The sequence below is a fragment of the Sceloporus undulatus genome, chromosome 3 (genome assembly GCF_019175285.1).
Source record: "Sceloporus undulatus isolate JIND9_A2432 ecotype Alabama chromosome 3, SceUnd_v1.1, whole genome shotgun sequence".
NCBI classification, from domain to species: domain Eukaryota; kingdom Metazoa; phylum Chordata; class Lepidosauria; order Squamata; family Phrynosomatidae; genus Sceloporus; species Sceloporus undulatus.
The window spans coordinates 191,477,008-191,495,242 of record NC_056524.1 but is presented as its reverse complement, the minus strand read 5'-3'; the positions used below and the strand labels follow the sequence as shown (position 1 = coordinate 191,495,242).

The following is an 18,235-nucleotide window of genomic DNA, read 5'->3' as shown; positions in this document are numbered from 1 at the left end:
TGACAGCTCTCTAAACGGTGACTGTGTACAGACAGTATATCCATTGTACAAGTATGCCAAATAAATACTGCAGTGCCATTTAGTTGAGTCTCTTCAAGCCTGTGGATGAGGACAGTAAATGGCAGGTGTAAAAAAACAACTGACAACTTTAGCAAATGGGGAGTTGAATCAAGTAAGGTAGACACATTTTCCACCTCTATCCAGTTTTAAAGAAAAATTATTTTTAGTTAGAGATTATCAACTATAACAATAATCTAAACATGTATTTACAGAAATGCAATACGGCTCAGCTATTGTGTTTTTGCTATCTTTTGTGCAGACTAGCTTCAATGTTTATAGTTTAAGTAAATCTGACAATACCAGAGGTATTAATGTCGACTAGCAGTTGTCCCATCCCCATGTTTTTTCTCATGGGAACAATACTTATTGGCAGGAGCATGCAGTTGGTGAGGAACGGCATAATTCCATTTACTTACTGACAGAATGGTTTATTTAGCTGCAGCTGAGAATACAGAAAATAAATAATGTATCTTAATATTTGAGTATGTGGATGTTATTAAATCGACAGTGTTCATAACCAAAAGCTTCCCTTCTCTAGAAGTTTATCTAGTCTATCCCATATTTGGAGGGTAGAATGTTCTCAATATATTATTTGAATGACAGTGTGCCACAAACTGAAACAAACAATTGTGACTAGACAGGTAGTCATGCAAGACATTTTACATGGGCAAAAACCGTTTCCATAATTATGGCACTCTGAAATACTGATTATGAAATATTGCTGCCAAAATGTCATGATAAAAGTGTTCTGATTATTGGGCAAAACTCCAACACCTACAATACTTTGACTAAGAAAATTTGTTCCCTCAAATGGAAATACTAACTTAAGTAGAAAAGCCAAATCCAGCTGTAGACCAACTTTATCTGTATGTAATGGCACAAACTGCATTTCTAAAGGAACACATGCAAGAAAGTACAGTACTCAATGAACTGCGCAATTTCAAACAGTTACAACAGACTCCCATATTAATTTTACATTTCCAACCTTTCTTTTTAGCAATGCAAAACTGTTTCAGCGCTGCACCTGAAGCAACATTTGCTCTCTTCAGTTCACACTGTTATATGTTTATGCATTTAATAGCATACCTCAAAGCAGAATGTGCAAATAATTGTAACTCTTTCAACTATTTCACCAATGTTTTTTGTTCATCTTAAAATACTGGCAGCATTCTGTCTCAGGAGTGGGGAGAGCGTGTCTCCCAAGTGACATGCAGTTCCTCAGCTTACTTTTATACTTCCTGAGGAGACCCACAAGTCCCCCAAATTTCTCTGAAAATGGCACAATTTTCAGGCAACAATCAGCCAAAAATAACACCCAAATCCTCCCAATGCATGCAAATATGCAAAAGAAAGAAAGCTCCAAACCACTCGGATCCCCTACTCCATCTCTTATTTTCCCTCTTTTTAGCTTTCAAAATGATGGCAAAAGTGACATGACATTACATTGGGCCCTTGTTATATACTGGGGTTTGGTTCCAAGATTCCCTGTGGATAACAAAATCTGTAGATGATCAAGTCCCATTAAATATAATTACATAGCAAAATGGTGTCCTTTATAAAAAATGGAAAATCAAGGTTTGATATTTGAAATTTATACTTTTTTTTTGAACATTTTCAAACTGTGGATGCTTGAATCGGTGTATAAAAAATCTGTGTATAAGGAGGGCCACCTGTATTTCCAGTCATCATTTTGAAATGGAGTGGGGGGGTCGCAGCCCATGGGGTGGATCAGTAGTGGAAAATTGGCCCCTAGACCTCACACAGTTGCCCCCTCGTGCTCAATATTCTGGGGTTAAGCAAAATCAGATTGAAGGATGTGAACAAAATATTATTCTGATAACAAAATTAAGTCTCTACAACAGACTAGAGTGAGTCACTATTGCTTCTTCCAACACCTAATCTCTAGTAGTACAATCTGCTCACTAAGGCAGCTTTGTATACCTCAGTCTATTTAAAATAGCAATACTATGTCGATAAACTGGCATCTGCTTTCAAGCTTCATCCTACTTATCTTCAATGAGTCTGCAGACATAGCTGTTAAGAGTCCCATAGGTTGATTCCTCTTCACCTCCACAAAGCTCTCTGAACAGCAAAGCTCAGGTGCTTTCACAGCCTTTTGATGCCACAAAACCACTACTGTCCCAGTACTTTATAAAGCAGGGTTGGGACACTCCAGGTAGAAAATAAGAACAGTAGAAATGTTGCATCCTGTGAACTGCTGTAGTTGCATTATTTTAATTACTTTAATACTTTATTATTCTAAATAAATGAAGCAAAGTATGTCAGTTTTGCAAAACAAGGCCAATGTTCTTAAAATAAACAATTTGCTACATAAAGTGTTAATCCCATAAATATCCAGGTAAACCGTAAGTACTACTTTCTGCCATGGGATTTCGACTTCATCTATTACACAGTTTATCTTGTTTGTTTTTATCTTGAAATCCAACAGGGAACTGAAAATCTTATGTATGCTAAATATTAGTTCTATTAAACTGAGGGAGAGGGGTGGTTGGGCTTTCCTCCACTGGTAAGAAGAGCTGTGAAGGCTGGTAACATTCAACACAGGCAGCTTGTAACAAGCTAGGCTCTACGATATTAGCATTTCCTCCAACCTTACTTGGGCATTAAACATCACCAGTACCAAGTGGAAAGCAACAAACATACACAACTCACTTGCACAGAATTTTAGCTCTCTAGACTACACCTTCAAAAGAGAGTCCAATTGAACTTCACGGTCTCAAATGCACATTGACATTGAAGACTGAGACACTGATTCTTTCCTTAAGTTTGAGAATTGCCTTTCATTTTTGAGATTTTGTTTTTATTAATTTTAACAGGGGAAAATGTGGACACAGTCCCCACTATCACAAATTATGCAGTCAAGTTTCCTGCATTTGGGAAAATCACAGGGTCAGCACACCCCGAATGCAATGGATGAGCTTCACCCTGGAAAAACCTCCTTCGTGATCAAGGTGTCTCCTTTGTGAGGTATGTATGAGAATGGCCTTTCAAAGCCTGTCCTGACACAATAACATAGGCCAAGGACACTGAAAAATTCACAGCTTACATATCAGACCAGCCTTTGTGGTCAGTGTCATGGTACAGATGGTAAAGGACTTCATACAATCCCTAGGGAGCAGGGGAGCACTCCTGTTCCTATCCATTACCAATATGGTGCAACTCCCACAATTCTGCCTCTGTTTTCTAAGTATAGGAGTGCATGTTGGGTGTAAGGCCAGTGAAACATGCAGTACACCCCTCCATAGTTGTGAAAGGTGCTAACAACTGCCCAAATCAGATTTGCTGGTGTTTATATGTATGGATATATGCAGATAGTCACCCATACATACAGAAAGTAGTTTGTTTTTCTTTTAAGCCAGGGTTCTCCTTAGAACTGATTTTTTTAAAAAAAAACCTGATTGTGGCAAGTTCAACTGTCTGTGAAGTGTTTAGAACAAGGTGCTCTGCTGACAAAATGCACTTTTATCACCACATGTGCACACAGGCATGGGCACATGCACACACACACCTGTGTGCAAACAGCAGAGTCTGAATCTTAGAAGGTCTCTCCAACTCACATTAGATATACATATTCACAAGGACACTTGGAACTAATCTTATCCCCATGCATCTCTTCCTTTTATTACTGCATGCAGAATGTTATAACATGAACTGAGACATAAAATGTCCAGATGATACTGGTGTACAAAAGCATGCTAGAATCAAAGTTCACCTCATCCCCAGTGGTATGCACCAACCCCACATTCTCCAACTGGTTATGTAACACTGCATGTAGGAGGAAGAGGTCCTTGATGTATTTTACGTTCACAACAAGAGAATGGGTATTTTAATTTAATCCTACCTTCAGGAGCACAAACATTTTGAGCACTGGCTGGTTAACCTAACTCTCATCTCAGCTACACCAAAGAAACATTAAGTCACTCCCAGTGAAACAAGAGCATACACTGGCATAATATTAGATTACTTACTGCTCTGACTTAAAACGAAGAAAAAACTTTGGCAGCAGCAGTCAAAACATGGCCTTAAAATGCCAACAGAATCCCTAGCAACACAGACTCCCATTCTTTTGTCCCACTGCATTAAATGCCTATCAAGTGTCGCTCTGTGACACTTTATGAAAGCACCACACTAGTCATGCTTGACAGGTGCCAATACCCTAATATGATAATTCCACTCTGTCGGTTAAACATCTCTCTTCTCATGGACTTTACACCCTTTACCAAGATGTAATCAATCATTGCCTTTTGCAGTTAAGTTTCATTTGTTTGAGTCTTGAGTACACTATTCTTGTCAAGAAAAAAAAAGAGGGAGGAACGGAGAGAGAAATACTCAACTAAATAAAATATTTACACACCTGCTCCTTGTTCTCCTTGCATTTGCTGGCTTCCATCCAATGCATATAAACATCTATTTAATTTCTACTTGCAAATCATGGTTTCAATGAATTAAGTCCAGTACCCTGAAAATGATATGAGAAGCAAGCTTAAAATTTCTCCAGATAAACAATATAAAAAACAAGACACAAAGTACTCTTCCTGCAGAGTGTTAACAATATGATCTGAAGCAAATCTGCTCAGACAGAAGTCCCGCAAGAATTTAGTGACACATACTCCTAAATAAATGAGTTTAGGATTGTAACCAAACTGACTAAAATGCTTCTGGGAGGTTCTGTTCAGATAATCTACTCAGAAAACTATGCTCACTTTTCATTTTAAATTTAACTTGCTTTCCAATTGCTGCATAATCTCTCCTATTGCAGGAAGGATAGTCTCATTTGAGTTTGTGCACAGAGTATTGTTCTATAAACTGTGAGGTTTGAATAATCCAAGAGGAAACGAAGAAGCAAGGTGTGACTGCTATAAGACTTCTGTGATTTTTTAAAAGGCTCACGTTATACCTTTGTCGAGTCTGTGTGTCTCAGAAAAAGACAAAACATGAATCCAGGCACATTTTTAAAGTCACAACAACACAACCACTAACAGCCTAAGTGGCAAAAGCCAAAAGTCAAGGTGCAATGCTCTAGAACCTCACATCATCTTCAGATTTACATACATAATTCTCCGAAAGCCCAGATCTGTTTATTTCTCAGCTGTGTAAAAGCTGTCAGCAGCATGTATCCATGGAAACTGGTCAGTCAAGCAGACAAAAGATCCAACGACCTTGAGTCAGATTAAAAAACAGAAAATAAAAATATGCTTCCTTATTGAGTGAGGAAAACCTCTAAGACTGAGTGACATCACTGCTCCAAACAGTCAGGCACATCGGAGATTGCACAAGGAGAAGTTACAGCAACTCCAATAACTTCAGTCAATTCAGGGAAAGAAAACTGTATTAACAAAAATTAGTTTTGCCACACATGATACTGTCTGGAAAGTTGAGGTTTAGTTCGAAGACAAAATCAAACAGGCAACCGTTGTCTCCCTTACATACAGAAAGCCTATTAAGGTTTAGAATGAAAGACGCCACCTTTGACCTGATGCAGATTTCTGTTATATTACTGGCATGTGACTTCTGTCACAGTTTGTTGTTGACAACTTTGCATTTCACCTTGCAATTTTTATTTATTTTATTGGATTTACACTCCACTTTTCTCAGACAAATAGAATTCAACATTTTGGAAGGAGGGTAAAAACAAAATAAAAATATAGGATATACAATGCATTTAGGTACATAAATAAATAATGAAATGTTTTTGAATACAGTCAGCCCTCCATATCCATAGATTTTTTATCCATGGATTCAAGCATCCATGGTTTGAAAATATTTTTAAAATGTATGGATTCTAAAAAGCAAACCTTCATTTTGTCATTTTATTTAAGGGACACCATTTTACCATGCCACTGTATTTAATGGGACTTGAGCATCCACAGATTCTGTTATTCACAGGGGTCCTGGAACCAATGCTCTTGGACCCGTCACTCCAGATGTCATCACACATAGATGTGAAGGTCAGAATTGCTTGCTATCAGCTTCAGCTGATATGCCGGTTGCGACCCTACCTGGAGCCAGGGGACTTAGAAATGGTTGTACATGTGCTGATAACCTCTCGTCTCGATTTCTGGAATGCGCTCTACTTGGGGCTACCCTTGTGCCAAGTTAGGAAGCTTCAACTGGTCCAAAATATGGCAGCCAGACTGGTCGCTGATAAATCCAGATTTGACCATATAACATCTATTTTAAAATCTCTCCACTGGCTGCCAATCAGATTCCAGGCTCCTACAAGGTGTTGGTTATTACCTTTAAAGCCCAACATGGGTTGGGTCCAGTTTACTTGGAGGAACACCTCTTTCAGCCACCACTCCAAAAATTTGGAATGACCTGCTGGAGGAGATCACCTCTCTTGACACCTTTAAAAAGACGATCAAGACAGATTTCTTCTGGCAGGCCTTCCCAGCTTGACCTCCCATTAAAAGGACTACCCCACTTGCCCCAAGCTATCTCACTCCTATCTGCTGCTTTTAAAGTGCTTTTAACTACAGTATTTTATTGCTTAACTTGTTTTAATGGTTATGTTGAGGGTGGAGGGTTAGAGGGCAGGGGGGTGGCTGTATTAAGTTGATGATAGTTGTACTATGTATTTTTATTTTCACTGTAACCTGCCTTGATCCATAGGGAGAGGTGGGATAATAATAATAATAATAATAATAATAATAATAATAATAATAATTACAGTAGGCCCTCAGTATATGCGGGGGATCCGTTCCGGACCCCCTCCCATGCATACCAAAATCCGTGTATGCTCAAGTCCCATTGTCCCCAATGATGGCGCGCATATACGCGCGCCGCCATTGGGAACAAAAGTCCCTCGCCTCCCCTCCTCTCTTCCCTTCCTCTTTCCCTCCCTCTCTCCCTCCCTCCCTCCCTCCCTCCCTCCCTCCTTCCTTCCTTCCCTCCCTGCCTTCCGAGTCCCTGCTTACTTCCTGCTGCCACCGCCGTGGAAAACACCGGGTGACAATGTTGGAGGCCTTGAAGGCCTCTTGCGCTGCTGCTCCACCTCCTCCTTGCCGTCGCCACAGAAGGGCCAGGTGGCAGTGCTGGAGGCCGAACCTTGGCCTCCTTGCTGCCGCTGCCACAGAAAAGTCCGGGTGGTGGTGTTGGAGACCAAGAGGCCTCCAGCACTGCCACCCAGCCCTCCCACAGAGACAATATATGGGTTTGCCATCCGCAGATGCTCAAATCCACGCATGGCAAATCCGCGTAGAAGGAGGGCCTACTGTACCTGTAACTAATCACTTTTAAGGGTAAAAAGTGTGAGACAAGGGCGGGTTACAGACAGCCAAAAAATACGTATTCCATACGTATTAGGGTTAGGAAGGGGCGGTGCTTCCACACACCCCTAACCCTAGTACGTATGGAATACATACAAAATGGCAGCGCCCTGTTCATACGGGCGCCGCCATCTTTACGTATCGGACGCTGTGCGTCCGCACGTGTCGCGGCACCTCGCGACGTCATAGAGGCGCCGCAAGAAGGAGCTCCATTTTGGAGCTCCTTTTTTGCTCCGCGTGGGAGCCGCACGGTGTGGCTGCTACAGCTCCCTCATGGAGCAAACGGCGGCGGCGGCAGACCGCCGTAAACCGGCGGTCTGTAACCCGCCAAAGTAACATTTTAAAAGCAATATAATAAAAAGGAAAATATTCACTTTATTGGTGAATATTTATTTCTATTTATTTTCAAAAATTACTTTTAAGAACATTTTGAGGGGCAGTTTGATGGAAACTATTCAAGTTTTATGCTATTCCATTATCAATCTTAAGGATTTTTACCTTTTAAAAAGTAGCAAAGTAATGGGAAAGTAATGGGAAAGTAAAGAGACATGCAGCTTATGCAATGAGCGAAACTTCTTCCTGTCATTGTAAGAAGTACAGTCACAGCAAGGAGTAACTTTTTAAACAGAATAAAGAGTAGCAGAATAAATTGCTTTTGAAAACAAAGTTTACAAGCTCTGTCCCTCAAATTTGGAGTTTCAGGAATGCAATTTTCATTAGTGCCAACAGGAGCAACCTGGTCCTCAAGACTCTACTTTATATAAATAATAATAATAATAATAATAATAATAATAATAAGGAATATGTATTTTTGCTTGCAAAATGGCAGCTTCATTTGTTAGTATTATATAAATATATAGTGGCTAACAAATTGAAGGGTAGTCGATTTCAAGGCAAGAAAAATGAGGTACATTAAATCATTGCAACATTTTGATTTCTTCAGATTTCCCTAATTACCATGAGTCTGGTGTTCAGTTGCAAATTCCTGTCGCCTTCAGCTATGGTCTGAAAGGCACTGCTTCATCTAAAACAACTTAAAATTGCCAGGTGTTATTTACAGAAGGAAAAGTACAATGATGCTTTGGAACTGAGAAAAAGAAAATCCAGAATGAAGTTGTTGTTGTGTGCCTCAAGTCATTTTTGACTTATAAAAAAAGACAGAACCGAACCAAAAATAATAATAAAAATAAATTAACCACTAAAATAAAAGGATTACTTCATGTCAAAGTAAGTTATTTGCATATGACAGAACGGCACAGGCTACTGTCAAAGCAAAGTAACCCCTATTACCTTTGAAGCCCAGGGTGAAGTCAGTGGGAACCTAATGTATGTATGAAAGCAAGCTGAAATTTTTTGAGTGAGGACAGAAAGGGGGTTTTAAAAAATTGCAAAGTAGAAAGCAGGAAGCAAAATAAAATGAGACATCTTGGCCATGAGACAGAAGAAGGCTTCAAAGCCAAAAAGTGTCTCCCCTAATCCCATTTTCGATTTTTTGTATGCATTTTAATAACCCTTTTGTGTATGGTACAATGATTTCAGCAATGTCCATTTTAAGCAGATTTTCCACACTAGGAAGCAACATGGGTTAAAATAACTGCCGACTGCACCATGTATATAAAGCACGTTGTTTAATCCCAATGTTAAATAACTATGGTCCTACAATATAAGAGGCCATCCATTCAGAAAGTGTATCTTCTGACAAACATCTCAGGGCTGTAACATACAAAAGTCAGTCAGTCTGTGTTCCCCCACCCAATAAGCTCTCTTTAAGCCAAACAGGACCCAAGAGAAGACAGAAATGTCTGTTCCCTGCTTTAAAGCATGGATGTGGAATTACCTGATCTGTCTCTGGGCAGATATTTTCTTTGCCTTGGGACAAAGCTGTCAAAGGCTCTGGCACCTGCCATTTCCAATCTGTACTTAGAAAACAGTTAATACAAGGTACTACCCAAGAGAACAGAGTACAAGATGAAAAGTGAGGATAGAAAAGTTTAGGCAAATAGAGCTGATTTGCAAGTGATTTGTGAAGTGGATACTTTATAGACTAAATGAACTACATGATGATGGGAATATACTTACAATCATATTGATAAGTAACTTCTACCGCTATGTACCCATGAGAATCAGCATGGCATAGCAGTTTGAATGTGGGACTATAACTCTGGAGACCAGAGTCCCTGCTCAGCCATGAAAACCTACTGGCTGATCTTGGGCAAGTCATAATCTCTCAGCCTCAGAGGATGGTAATGGCAAACCTTCTCGGAAGATACTTGGCAAAAAAAACCCTTCAAGTTAGGATAACCATTAAGTCAGAAAGGACAACAACACACAACAACACTCATGGAGAAATCAATCGTCCTTACTTCTACCTGCAACTTTCACAGTGAACTAATTTTTTGGATCTATCCATCTGTGGACCAGACACATATGACAGCACTCCCAACACCTGGATTGATATTTATGGAAATACATACTATTTTGAAGATAACAGCATAAGATTTGCCTCCCCTCCCCCCAAAAAAACCTCACCCTGGGATAGTTATTTTAAAATGTTGTTTCATGTTAGTTCATTTTGGTGAATTTAGATACATTGCACTATCCAGGGATGAAACAGGATACAGACCAAAATGTTCAAACATCAGCCTCTATTTTCAACTTCAGTTGGCAGGCTGGGGTATCCATCAGACCCGAGGGTAAGATTTATCATGTACAGGCACATCACAAGTGTTAGTGAGTTAAAAAAATCAATAGTGTGTGTCTTTCATGTTTTCTATGTTTTCCTGAACCAACTATTTCATCAATTTTATATTTTCTTGTTTCTCTTACTTCCTGCTTATCACATATGAACATGGATTATGTTGTAACTTTCAGTTACAATTTTAGTTAATTTGAGTCAGAGGAACTACAAAACTTCATTCTTTTAATACCCTCCAGGTTAATATCTCCAGGGCATTAAGTAGCTACAAGTGCCTTTGATTTGGCATTTTAACTAAGGTATTTAACTAAGGAGAGCTATTGTCATTCCTCTGGTTCCTTAATTAATTAATTATATTTATTTGTATCCCGCTCTTTTCGCAGAATTAGGACTCAGAGCAGCTTCACAACATTAAAAAACAGTACAATTAAAAACACAGAAAAAAATTACATTTAAAAAAATTACATTATTACAATATTAAAACAGATAATTATGCACCTATGATGTTCTATATCCAAATCATGGCTCTTCAGCAGCATGCTTCTATTCTTGTCCACAGAATCTAAAACTCAAAACAGTTTTAAAAAACTTTTCTGAACCTTTCTGTCTCCTTTTTGCACCCTGCAAAGGCCAGATCGGGGCTGCAGCATGTTGTTGCCGCGGCCCTGGTAATGGCTGTAAAAGGGGCGGTTGGAGGCCGCCCATTTAGGGCTGTCTGCACAGTCCCTTAGTGACCTTAGTCATACCCTCTCAGCCTCAGATGATGTCAAAGGCAAATCCTCTCAGAACAAATCTTGCTAAGAAAACCCCATGATAGGTTCGCCTCAAGTTTGCCGTATGTTGGAAATGATTTGAAAGTACACAACAAAAAATAATGCTCAATCAATTTCAGTAAGCAATTGTTGTTGTTGTGCCTTCAAGTCATTTCTGAATTATGATGACCCTAGGGCCAGCCTATCAGAAGGTTTTCTTAGCAAGATTCAGAGAGGAGTTACCTTTGCCTTCCTCTGAAGTTGAAAGTGTGACTTGCCCAAGATCACACAGTGGGTTTTTATGGCTGTGCAGAGATCCAAACCCTGTTCCCTAAAATTATAGTCCAACACTCAAAAACTACTACCCCACATTGTAAGCAGTTAGGTGTAATTTAAAAACAACAGCACACTAACAGGGCATGTCAGCTAGCAAAGAAGGGAAGGAGAATGGATTGCTAGCTCACCAAATCTTTCTAGATGTCAGCTACCACCTAGTACTTCTTGATAAAGGGTTCTCCACAACTTCAAAATGTGACAAAAATGGATTAATAAAATGGTGTTCCCTTGCCTCTGCTTATGTTGCTCCTTTTTCTTCTGAACCAATACACTAACAATGGCATGTACATTTCAAATCATCAGACAACAGAAAAAGTATTCAGTGTCTCTGGCAACCAAACCAAGACTAGCTTTTTCCCACTGAGCAATGTTGACAAAACAAGAAAATTTCTGTTCCAGCCTGCCTATACTCAGCAACAATGTGATCTGTTACCAGCTGCAACCCGAACAACATCTGGTACATTGTCTGAACACTATATTTAAAGTACAATAGCAAGGCATTTGAAAAGAAGACCCAAATCTACCACCTACAGAAATTCAATCAATAGTTGAAAGGACATCTCCTTAGACACTGCCCTTAGGGTTAAGAGAAAGCCACACAACATTTACAAGTGAGAGCTGGAAATGATACATATAATTAAGTAGTCAGTGCAAGCATCTTACTACTCCAGATCTAAACTCCAAGGGTGCTTTCATACTACAGAGTTATAGCACTAGAATTCAATTTTAACATCTTATGGAATCTTGGAATTCAGTCTAGGGAAGAGAATTTATCATTTTCAGTCAAAGAGCTGTAGAGTGCCACCAACCAACAAACACCAGGATTCTACAGAGATGTTGCTATGATAGTCAAGTGGAATCATAGTGCTATCATTGTGCACTGTGAAAAGGCCCCTGGAAATGATATAAATGTTCTGCATGTATTCTGTAACTACACATTTCTTTCTGAAAATTGCATGTGTCTAATAATTACACCTTCACGGTTTGCCAGCCCCATAGATAGGCAGAAATCAAAGTAGTTCCAATTTAGTCCCCTGCTATGACTGCATATACAATGTCAGAGTGCCTGAACTCCGTAAAAACTGTGTGGGCCATCTCTCCTAGATATTGATCACAAGTGACTACATATTTACTTGAGTAAGCAACATCTGGATACCAAAGATTTTCTCATCAACAAGAACAAGTAGAAATGGCAATCCACAAAGAGCTGCAGTTAGATAAACATACACTAGACACAGGAGTGAAGATGTTTATCATGTCAAATCTTCCAGATCCTTTGAAACTAATTCTTCTCTTAAATTGCAAATACTAATGATGCCCTTTAATCAAACAGTAATTTGTATCTATAGAGGCAAACAGTCTTTGAATCCAAGTGCCATGTGATGTAGTGGTTTGAGTATTGGATTAGGACTATGGAGAACAGGATTTGAATCCCTGCTTGGCCATGGAAGCCCATGGGATGATCTTGGATAAGTTACACTCTCTCAGCCTCACAGGAGGGCAAAGACAACTCCCTTTTGTACAAATCTTGCCACGAAAACCTTGCCTTAGGGTTACCATAAGTCGGAAATGACTTGAAGGCACATGATAACAACAAAATAAAGGGACACATCTCTCCAAAAAGTGAAACAAATATTTTCACATCATTCATGTGATAATTATTAGAAAAAGTGATGTTCTGCCATGAAAGTGGGGGGTTAATGTACTTCTGAGGAACTGCCAATGAAAACAACTGTCCCTCAACTTTGAAAAAAACTGTTAAGCTCTTCCTGTTTCATTCTCTTGAATGTCAATAGGTGACTTTATCTTCTTGTTTGGTTCTCTTGAATGTCGGTAGGTGACTTTTACTGCACTGCAAGTTTGGTCTGATTTGTGGACTTTAGAATTACTGTTTTATAGTTGTTTTAGTCTGAATTTATGAGCTAGTTGAGCAGGAGATAGACCAAAAGGTGATAAAAAAGCTGCAAAGAATTGTTTCCAAAGAACCACAGTTGGAAGGGAGAGAACTGCTAGCACTGTTCTCCTAATGCTTGTGCAAACAGACGAGTTTGCACAGTTTTACAATAATAGATTACTTTGACTAATGGTGCCACATGAATAAATGAAACAATGTACTGTACAGAGCTGTTCCAACATGTTGTCATGTTCAGGATATTCTCTTACTATTTCTTTCAAGCAGATGGTTGATGGAGGACTTAAGTTGTCCAACCAAATGTATATTAAAGTCTATCATCTTGTGGCAGTGGCATAGCAAGGAGGATTTCTTTCAACTACCATTTCCACACAGCCAAATTAAAATGAAGAATACCAGTGGTACTTGTGGTAGAATACTTTCACCCTTTTGCCAGATATCTGGTGAATAGACTCTTTCCTATTCACCATTATCTGGAGTGCAAAATTAATACAGTATAATTAATTACGGTATCAGAGAACCATTGGGTCTCATTTGCAAGAATGACTTTCAGTTGCTTAAGCCTAGCCAACCACCCATATGCTTGAAACTTGCCTGCCATTACTGTCCACATTCCATAAAAATGCAATGTCCAGTTCAGTCTATAAAGTTGCTAATACTTCTTTGAGGACTGTACCGATGTTAACGTCCTTGATGGAGGAAGTAATACGGCTTACGGTTTACCATTAAACTGAGGATGTATCAAAAAGGTAAGTAATATTTGCTTCCCTGGCAAGGAATTGTTGTGCAACTGCAGAACCTCTTGGAATCAGCTGATATTATGGATATAATTCAATCTGGATTCAAGACTGGGTTTGGAACTCAAACTATCTTGCTCACTGAGAAGGTAAAACACAAAGAACATAAAAACAACCACTTTGATTCAGACCAATGACCCATCCAGCCCAACAGTATGTTTACTCAATGGCCAACTAGTTGCTTATGGAAAGCCCACCTGCAGCTGCTCTCTCCATCTCATGTTCTTCAAAAACTGATACACGAACATCAACATTATCTTATACTAAATGTGATATAAAGCCATCCTGACACTAAATTTCACAAATACATCTAATCCCCTTTTAAAGCTACCCAAATTGGCAGTGGCCATCATCTTGTGGCAAAACTAGACTTTAACTAGATACTGAGTGAAGGGGAGCACATCTTTTTTTAACGTCCTGAATCTCCCACCATTTGGAGCTTCAGTGGGGCTTCACTTCTTCACGCCATGGATAATTTGATATATTTATATAACATCCTTATACGCCTTTTTTAAAAAAACAAAAAACCTGTCATTGTTAATTTCAATTCAACTTTGAGTTATGAAGACCCTGTGAATGGAGACCTCCAAGTCACCCTATTAATATTCTTGCTCAGATCATACAGACTCAGAGCAGTGGCTTCCTTTCTTAGTCTGTCTACCTGTTCTCTTCTTTTCCTGCTGCCTTCCTCCTTACCAAATATTATCATATTTTCTGTGTCATGTTGCCTCATGAAATTCCAAAATACGATAGCTTGATTTGCTCTCAGACCTATTTATTTGTCCTTTTTGGCAGTCCAAGTAGAAGTCTTCTCCAGTAATACATTTGAAATGAGTTGATTCCCTTCCTATTAGTAAGCATTCCTAAAACTGTAGTTCTTCCTCACAGGAGAACTGTTCCACTCTCATCATCATTTTTGTTACCCTTTTCTTTTTCTGCTCTACAATATCCTTTTATAAGAAAAGTGACCAGAATTATATGCAATATATGTAGTGGCCTTGGTGGTCTAATTTTGCTTGATTATTGTAGTCCAAGGGATGTTCCCATCATTTTGGGATCCATGACATGGTCGTACCATGGATTTGGATAAGGTCAGTTTGATATTGGCAATTTTATTGGCCTCCAGATCTGCCTACTTTGTTCACACTGCTCTAGTGGGAGGTGTAATGCAGTGTTTCCTTATGTGGACAATACCATCTAGTTACAGAAGGCATCTCTGGTTCTAAATCATTACGTCTAAGCTTTTCCTTAAAAAAATGAAAATTCAGTATAAAGACCTCTAAGGAATTCTGAGCAGAATAAACAAACATTCTAATAAACTGGAATAAAACACATCAAACCCTCACTTTAAAATAAACTTATTAGGACAGAAAGCTTTTCAGTTTAAGTGAAATTCTCCAGTAACCAATGTTAAAAACCAAACCAAGTTTTAATAAAAAGAAGGAAATGCAAAGCTCGGTGTAGCATGAAATATCTCCAGAGACCTGTTTAGTGAAATTAACTAGTAGTTTAATAGAAAAAAAAGGCTGATATACGAGAGTGCTCCAATTTCTTCATAGAAATTAACATTTCAATCCTGTTTTTATCTAGAAGTCATTAAACTGTGCAACATGAATTATTGGAACTGTAGCAGAGAATTAACTCTATTCATCAAGTAAGTCCAAACAGTTTAGAGTGCATCTGTAATGAAAAAATAGCTCCACATTTCTATCTCTTCTCATTAAAGTAAACCAGTTTTCCCTCTCTCAGTATATAAAACTGTCTTCTCTTCATGTAATTTATATTACCATAAGCCAGCTCACATTCTAAACTATTACACGCCTCCAATTAATTTTTGCAGCTTTTGCCTGAAAATTTAATGAGATAGTAGTGTATGAACCTGCTGACTCCAGATTATGTGTGTGCTTCCAATATTAATGTTGGCATAATAAAATAATCTGATAACATGCTTGATGGGAGCTTTACACTATTGTGAAAGTTGTTAAGGCAATATGTAAACCCACTTAAATCATTTTACTCCTTTTTTAAAAAAGAGGTAAAACATCATAAACTAACTAAAATTACAACAGCATTTCCGAGTCAAATATTAGAAAATGAAGATGTTTGCATTTCAAGCATGTTTCTTGGCTATTTCTTAATCTGAACTTGTTTTTTAAAGGTGCAGTTTCTGAAAATTAATACAGTATTTTCTTTGCTTTTTTATTATTTGTTCTTAAAGGAATATCCAGATTTGTTTACCATAGTTTATTCAAGAAACAAGAGATATAAACATGCATAAATGGCAAGAATTAATCCATTATCAGCTTATGTTTAAGATATGCACGTAATATGAGAATAACAAATTATGATATAAATTAACCTGGTCTGTAACTCTAGGAGTAATATGCAAATCAGAACTTAATTTTTTCATAAGGATTCCTAACCTATCTTTAAATACAATTACTAGCTCCAAACAACTGTGATTTGAAATTTATATTTTCATATAAAATTGAAAAGTCCAAATCTAAATATATATTAAGCTGTCAATTTTCATGTGGATTTTTAAAAAGTTGCAGATAAATGAGGAAATAAAGTAATACTGACTTATGGTGAATATTCTAATACATAAGAATATGGGCCAGAAATAGACTGAGTGGCCCATGTCATTGTTTTAAATGACACCTAGGGAACTACTAATGTGGCCTAGCGATGATTTCTATAATGCTTTCTGTCTGTGGTCATATGGGTTCCACATTGCTCTGTGTTTAAAATGTCCATGGTCATTATTTGGTGCCTCTAAAGAGGAAATCTATTGTTGGACTTCAACTCTTGTCAGTGGTAAAATGGTGTTTTCATTGCAAGGTAACATGGAAGTTTAGATATGGTGGAAGTTATATCACTGGTCAGAATGAATTGGTCTATATAAATCAAAAGAATTGATGATTAATCCTAAAATGTAGGTCCAATAGGCCTGCTGAAGTTGGATTTACCTATTTTTTGAGTTACCATTCAACAACTGAATTAATTGAGTTTTTTCAAATTGGGATTACCCAACAAGATTCAGGGCACATTAGCATGTGCCCATTAGAGCCACAAAAACTGATTCTTAGAAGTGGAGACTCTAAACAACCTTTGGTGGAAGTTTGCCACTGCTCTTAGGAGCTGAAAAAAGCAATTCCACAGTCAAATATTATGCAATCTGTTCTTCCAACTAACAGTCTATCATTCTAAATGCAATTGAAATATAGTGGGCCTTTGGTATCTACTGAGATTCCAGGACTGCTGTGGGTACCAAAATCCATGGATGCTTAACTCCCATTAAATATAACAGCATACTGAAATGGTGTCCCCTGTATGAAATGGTAAGATCTATGTTTGTTTGTTTTGAAATTTATATATTCTAAAAATATTTTCAAGCTGTAGATGGTTGAATCCATGGATATGGAGGGCTGACTGTAATACAATCATCTTATTCTACACCAAGAGGTTCTCATTCATAGTCAACTAAAACCAAAAGAAAACTAGTTATCTTATCCCCCTCTTATCACCCTGAATGAGCACACATTTTCATTGAGTCAGGTACATAGGGATCACAGAAAGTGCCTGTGAACGAATATTGCTCATCCCCTAGCCGAAGATGAAATACAGCATTTCAAAAATAGCACTGCATTGAACAGGCAACTCAGGGAATCCACAATGTTGAATTGCATCAATAAAAATGGACAAGTGAAATCCATCTCTCTGTCTCCTGAACTGTTTCAAGCATTCAACAGCTCCTATTCCTCACTTATACCAACACTGTGAGTCACTCATTAAACCAGCAATCTGTATCTAATCCAGTGTATTCACTATGTGATCTATGGGCTGCTATCCAACTCATGAACCGCTGATGTAGTCTATTTGAACAAAACCAACCAAAGTCAGAATCTTCTCCTTTACATTCTAAAACCTTTATAAATGGGATACTAATTCAAAGAGAAAGCTAAAAAAAATCTTTTATCTGCTGCTTTCCTTGCCTACAAATGACTCATTAGGAATATTTTCATACACTGACAAAAAAAGAACTATATTAGAGGGAGAAGGCAAATCTGCAACTTTCAAGTTCATCATCTGTTACAGTCTCAGCCATATTTGAAAAATCATTACTCCCTGTTTCCTCAACATTTGATGTTATGCTTATGGAATTCAAAGGATTTTCCCTGTCCCTGTGGTATAAATACCTGAACAAAATTCAAGATACTCAGAGATGTAACTGAATCATTATCTGGCATTGTTTTTCCCCTCATTATTCTCCCTATCCTCTGAGTTTATATGTGCAGTTCTTCCTATTGAATGCCTTCCCCACTGAAGATGAATCTAGCAACAGTAGTAGGCAAAATAATTTTTACCATGCCACTATTCATACAGACTCTGGA

At 38.2% G+C, this 18,235-nt stretch overlaps 1 protein-coding gene and 1 non-coding gene across 3 annotated transcripts in view; both read right to left on the bottom strand.

Annotated features, from left to right (window-relative positions):
• The window catches only part of CTBP2 (C-terminal binding protein 2), a 276,513-nt gene that overhangs the window by 185,426 nt on the left and 72,852 nt on the right, over positions 1–18,235 (bottom strand). The window contains exon 2 of one of the 2 annotated variants that reach the window (XM_042460080.1): positions 4,436–4,540. The exons of the other annotated variant lie outside the window; for it this stretch is intronic. The gene's annotated coding sequence lies outside the window, so the exon portion shown is untranslated. The remainder of the gene's footprint in view (positions 1–4,435; positions 4,541–18,235) is intronic. 2 annotated transcript variants of the gene reach the window in all.
• On the bottom strand, positions 2,896–3,056 carry LOC121927386. Its single transcript, XR_006103193.1, has one exon. It is a non-coding gene; the product is annotated as a U1 spliceosomal RNA (small nuclear RNA).